Raw genomic sequence first — 6,857 nt, forward strand, 5'->3', positions numbered from 1 at the left:
CCAGATACAAATATTGTGGCAGACCACCAGAACAGATATATGTGGCAGAGCCTCTAGATCAGATAATTGTGGCATAGCCACCAGGACGCTTCCTCCATAATATAACCCATGTCCCCATGCAACAGATATATAATCATGGCATACATCATACAGAATTAGATCGTCATGCTTTTCAGTCAAAATTAACCCTAGGGGTATAACGGTAATTTTGTACCTAGGGGTATAATAATAATTTTCCATACATAGGGGTATTATAGTAATTTAGCTACTTTTAGGGTTTTCATGCATATCCTAACTATTTACATACTATCAGAACACTTACCGTGCATACTTACCGAATTGGGCCCGTTGGCCCATGAACCCGATCTTTGGCCCATTAAGCCCAAATGATCAAAATGTACGAAATCGCGCGTACTGCAGTTTATTACTTTAGATTACCAAATATACAAACCCAACTATCTTACGAGCATTTGCACACTCGCAAATTCCCAAAATACCGACTTTTCGGCATTTCGGCTTTTCGGCTTTTGCCAATCTAGTCTATGAGAGGGTGTCAGTTACACACCTGTTTGCGACGATATGCTGACGAGATCCACACACGAACCGCCTACAATTGGATTTCTAACACGTTAATCTAACTATTCAAATACAAACTACGTATTAACCCCTTACAATATTCGACCAACCACACCTACAGATCATAGTAAGCTTATAAGAAATCAATAAGCAACTCATTAACAAATTTTTGTCAATGTTTACCACATAATCATAATTTCACTGCAAGCTGTCTTCCTGAGCAACAGTCACTAAATCATTTATAACTGGAGCTACAAAACTCCAAATCAAGTGCCGTTAATTTTCCTTGAAAATAGACTCATATATCTTCTATCCATAAAATTTTCATAATTTTTGGTTTGGCCAATCAATACCAGATTTTTCTTAAAGTTTCCCATGTTTCACTATTTGACTAATCTGACCACTCTTCATTACAAATCAAATTTCTCATTGTATAGAATTCAAAATATGTTCTCGTTTATTTCATTTGAAACTAGACTCATAAAGCTTTAATTACATAATTTATTCACCTTCTAACTCATCTCTCACAATTTATGGTGATTTTCCAAATTCACGTTACTAGTGCTGTCCCAAGCAAATTTATTACCAAATCACTCTTTCACACATAACTTGGATGCATGTTATTTAAACATGTGTATCACCAATCAATCATCACATATCTATGAGTTTACTTAAGTATAGTCTCCATTTCATCATTTTAAAGCACAACATGTTAGCCGATTTTTCCCCTTAGCATCTAAGGCACATGCATGCTAATTTGTTTGGCTCAACTTCACCTATCTTCCATTTTTCATCAAAAGAACATGAAACAACAACCATTTTCTTCATTTTAATTCATGACCAAATGCTCACAACACAACCAAAAACCAAAATATGCTTCAAGAGTTAAGGTAGAATCAAGAAGAACTCATGAACATCAAGATAGAAGCAAACTACCATGAACTTACCTTCAATTTTCTTCCCCAAGTGACCGAACATTCAAGAGCTTTCTCCTCTTCTTTCTCTTCTCTAACTTTAGGCTATGATGAAAAAAGATGGACAAAACTTTGTTCTTTTCACCCCTTTTTCTTTTAATAAAATTTCATATTTCATCCATTTAATTCTTTAATACAAAAGACATGAAATGCCCATCATGGAATATTTACCTAAACCATTATCATGGAACATTTACCTAACCCATTATCATGGAATATTTACCTAATCCATTATCATGGAACATTTACCTAACCTATTATCAATTTGTACCATTAATTATGGATATCAAGTGCTCATATTGTCTACAACAACATGATGGCTGGCCACTTCATGTAAAATGGGAGGTTTGTCATGCAAATCCTCCTATTTTGCACTCCTATTTATTTGGCCACTTCAATTTAGCCTATAGCATTTTCAAACATTTTCACATAGGTTCTATTTCATAATTTCACTCACAAATGACAATCAAAGCATGAAATTTTGCCAACATTCACAGAATTCCCAAAAATTGGGGCGTTACACTTTCTTGGAGTAATTCCTTACTCCCTCTTCTGTGCCCCATTTTCTTCCTCCTCTAGGGTGTATTTACAGGCTTTGGAATGCCTAAAAGCCCTCAAAATTAGCCTTTTCTGAATTGGGCTCAACTTGGGCTTGGTAGGGACACGCCTGCGTGACATGCTCGTGTGAATCATGCTTCGAAACTGCCAAATTGACAAGGCCGTGTGGTCTCCCCGTGTGAGGAAGTCCAGGCCATGTTGATTTCGTACTTATGCCCATTTTCTACGTTTTTGGTTCGTTTCTCGTTCCTTTTGCTCTCCCATGCTCTCCTAAGTATAAAATATGAAATTAAAGCATTAAGAGCATCGAATTTTCCAATTCTAATAGAAAATCATCCGTAAAATGCGTTAAGCATGGGGTAAAAATATGTATAAATTACGATTTATCAGGTGGCGATGAGATGTGAAGGTGCTGACAGATCTGCTGTATAGTAGCATCAATGTTGTCAAATTGTTGAAAACACTGCTGGTCGAATCGAGTGAGGCACTCAAAAATGTCAGCATATGAAGCCGCCGCATGAACTGGACAAGAGGGTGGTGATGGCTGAGACGGTGGGTCCTCGTGCTGTGGGGGGACATCATCAGTAATATCCTCGGGGGCCTCTTCCTCGGTAGATTGGGTGAGACGATATTGAGGAGGGTAGGTTCCTCGGCGCTTTTCAATCATCCTTATGCTTAGCATGCTCGAGATGCCTTGTGGAGACATCTGGCCAATGAGGGTCAAGGATGATTCTTGGGCCGCGGTGTTGAGGAGCCCGAAGTGTCGAGCCAACCGAGTAACATAGGGTCTAATGGAGATGACCCCTTTCTTATGCCGCTCTGTCTGGTGTTGAATGGCAAGGGCAATGAAATAGGTAAGGTCGATGACGTGTCCGTGTGACATGCACCATAAAAAGTAGGCATCGTGAGTGTTGATGACGCCAGTGCTCTCTCGCCTTCCTGTAATCATGTGAGCCAAAATGGCGTAAAGGTACCTCAGAGAGGGAGGAAGAGCTGATGCCTTGGAGCGGCTAGGATTATAGGTGGTTGAACCTGGTACTAGTGTGTCCCAGCACCGTGAAGGAGAACGATGGATATGGCGGTTGAGAGTATCTAAGTCATTCTCCTCTTTGAACTCCTCCGTATATAAGCCCAGAGCAGTACCGAATTCTAGGACGCTACGCTGGCGGACTAATCCGCCTAGGCAAAATTGCACCGTACCGAGATCATCGTAGTTCATCATTACGGTCTGAAGATGAAACGTTGAGCATAGTTCCATCGTGAGCTCGAGATATATTGGCTCGATGATCTCAAAGAAAAGCTCCCAAGGGTCGGTGGTTAGGAGGGCCCGAATCGCATCAGCCAACTGAACTTGTCCTACTGCAGCCCAGTCGATGCAGCGGCCTGCAATTAAAGGTTGGGCCCGGAGTATTTGGAAAAGTTCTTCTTGGGGCCCGATGGGAAATTGCAGGAAAGGATGGCAAATTTTCGTGGTAGGACCCGAGGAATATGACGCTCGCTTCCTTTTCTTTGAAGCAGGGATGACAGCCTTTTTACCACGTGAAGATGACATTGTATGCCTGCAATATAAAAAGAATAATAGTAGGTACATGAATTTGAAAAGGAAAAAAAAACAATGAATTTGAAATAACAATTTCAGCCAAAAATACTAATACTAACCAAAGTCAACCAAAATAATCGATTTGATAGCATAATTTCGCGACATTGGCATGGTAATAGCATGAAAATGAGCATAGTAATGGAATGGGTATGACAATAGAGTGAGGCTTTCCTAACAACTCGATTCAACATGAAATGTAGGATAAATATCTAATAATGCAAATGAAATGATAATAATGAGCAAAATGGAAATAGTATGAGAAAAATAAAAATTATTTTGATAATAAACATTAAAAATAAGTAAAATAGAAGTGAAAAGAGTAAACAAACACTAAGGGAGAGAGATTGGGTGTAAAAAATGGAGTGGGAAGCGGCGCAAGGGCGTGGTAGGGAGGGCGTGTGGACTTGCAGCGGCTGGTTAAGGTTTTTAGGTGAAGAAGACAATGAATAGTGCAGCCTATTTATAGATTTTGGGGCACACGGCCAGGAAACATGCCTGTGTTCCCTAATTTTTGCTTGTGTGATTCACGAATTTTGAATTTGGGCGCGCCTGATAATTTCCCTACCCCCGTGTACCTTGGGCATGTTGGTTCACACGGCCATGTTGTACGACCGTGTCTGGCTTTATTTGCATCTTCCACGCCTGTGTATGTAGGCCCAAACCTGTGTTAATTTAACAGGTTCGACTATGGGCGTGTCGCATGCCTGTGTTAATTTGATAGTTTCGGCTACGGTTTCAAGGCACGGGCGTGTCGCACGCCCATGTTGTTTTGGCAGGTTTGCCCACGACCATGTTGCACGACCGTGGCAATTTATCGTACCCGTTTTGGGGAAATCTTTGCCCTGTTTTCACACGGCCCTAAGAACTTCCGTGTGCTTGGCTGTGTCTGTGTGGTAAACCTGTATTCAAGAGCTCTGTTAGTAAGTTAGGTGTTAAACACTAAAATTTAAAGAGGTTAATACAGTTAGTGCTCGGGTTACCTCCCGAGAAGCACTTATTTATAGTCTAAGCTCGACTTACCTCTCCATTGAATGGTCAAGGTGGTTCAAGGAGTTTATACTCCTCATTCCTACTATCATTCTCATCAAAATAAGTTTTTAGACGGGTGTTGTTTACCTTAAAAGTACCGAACTTGGGATGACTTACCTTGACTGTACCGAATGGGAAAATGCTAAGTACCATAAGAGGGATTTCTTCATTCAGTTTGGTAGTGACAATGTGAGGATGTGCGGCATCTAATAATACTTTATCTCCAATGTTAAGTTGATTTGGGAAGGTATTGAGCTCGTTCTAGCGTAGTTTTGGTTTATCATGTTTTCTCGGTGTATGCGTTCGCCATTCATCTAGCTCCTCGATTTGTAGCCTTCGATCTTAATGAATAGGTCCTCTACTACTGCTTGAAATGGATCATGTACTTCCTTTAGACTCATTTCCTGCAAAGTAGGTTGCACCATATTGTCAGTTTTAGTAGAATGGTTTAGACGATCACCTTCAGTTTCCAATGTGTTGCCAGAATTGCGAGCTTGAAGGGTGATTGTTTTGTCTCCCAAACGGAGTGTGAGCTCACCTGTGCCAACACAATAATCGTTTTAGCAGTTGCTAACATGGGCCGTCCTAAAATCAAAGGAGTGTTGCTATCCTCCTCTATGTCTAGAACAATGAAGTCAACGGGAAATATAAATTTATCGATTTTAACTAGCACTTCTTCAATAATAACCCTAGGAAATCTTATAGTTTTATCTGCTAATTGAATGCTGATCCTAGTCTATTTGGGTTTCCCAAGACCTAATTGTTTGAAAATTTTGTAGGGTATGACGTTAATACTAGCCCTTAAATCAGCTAATGCATTATTAACATCCAAACTACCAATTAAGCAAGGAATCGTAAAACTCCCTGGATCTTTTAGTTTGTTGGGTAGTTTATTCTGTAGAATAGCTGAGCAAACTGCGTTTAGCTCCACATGCGATGCCTCGTCCAACTTCTACTTATTTTCAAAAAGCTCCTTTAAAAATTTCATTTTGTTTGGCATCTGCCATAGAGCTTCAATAAGCGGTAAGTTAATATGTAATTTTTTTAAGAGTTTAAGGAATTTACCAAATTGTTTATTTGAGCAGTCTTTTCTTGCCGCGTTGGGGTATGACACACAAGGTTTATATTCGACATTCATTGATTTGTTTTTATTATGACTTAGCTCACCTTGACCTCTGCTCACCACAGTTTCTTGCCTCGGTCCTGGCTCAGGCTCAACGAATCCTTCTTCATCTTGAACATTAATCACGTTGAGCTGTTCCCTTGGGTTGGTTTCAGTATTACTTGGCAAGCTACCTTGTGGTCGTTCGGAGATTAGTTTGGAAAGCTGGCCTATCTGAGTTTCGAGCCCTTGGATCGAAGCTTGTTGATTTTTGAGTGCTGTCTTGATGTTCTGGAAATGGGTTTCTGACGCTGAGATAAATTTAGATAGCATCTCTTCAAGGTTCAGCTTCTTTTCTTATTGGTAGGGTGGTTGTTGGAAGCCTGGAGGATTCTATGGCCTTTGATTCCCTTGACCTCCTCATGAGAAATTTGCGTGGTTCCTCCAACCTGCATTATAAGTGTTACTATATGGGTTATTTTGGAATCTAGAGTTATTGTTACCCATATATTGGACTTGTTCCTCCTCGATGCTAGGTTGAAGGGTTTATACTCTGTGCATGCTCCTCTTCCATTCATCTCGCACCTCATTATTGTATGTACCTGAGTAGAACCAAGTATCATTACTGTATGTACCTGAGTAAAACCAAGTAAACCATCAATCTTTTTATTTAGAAGTTCTACCTGATTTGACAGCATAGTAACCGAATCGGCGTTATAAATGCCTACTGTTTTAGTTGGCTTAGTCCTCATGACTTGTCACTGATAGTTATTCAGTGACATCTCTTCAATAAATTCGTAAGCCTCTTCAGGTGTTTTGTTGTTGATTGTTCCCCCGGCTGCTGCATCAATCATTTGCCTTGTCGAGGGGTTCACACCATTGTAGAATGTTTGAACTTGCAACCATAGAGGTAATCCATGGTGAGGACACCTTCGCAGTAGGTCCTTGTATCTCTCCCATGCATCGTAAAGAGTTTCTAAGCCCATTTACACAAACGAAGAGATATCATTATGAAATT

The 6,857-nt window shown here is 40.2% G+C and overlaps 1 non-coding gene across 1 annotated transcript; it reads left to right on the plus strand.

Moving 5' to 3' along the window:
- Positions 1–6,751: 6,751 nt before the first annotated feature.
- On the plus strand, positions 6,752–6,857 carry LOC121227605 (small nucleolar RNA R71). Its single transcript, XR_005925163.1, has one exon. It is a non-coding gene; the product is annotated as a small nucleolar RNA R71 (small nucleolar RNA).

Source organism: Gossypium hirsutum, chromosome A03, assembly GCF_007990345.1.
Source record: "Gossypium hirsutum isolate 1008001.06 chromosome A03, Gossypium_hirsutum_v2.1, whole genome shotgun sequence".
Classification (NCBI taxonomy): Eukaryota; Viridiplantae; Streptophyta; class Magnoliopsida; order Malvales; family Malvaceae; genus Gossypium; species Gossypium hirsutum.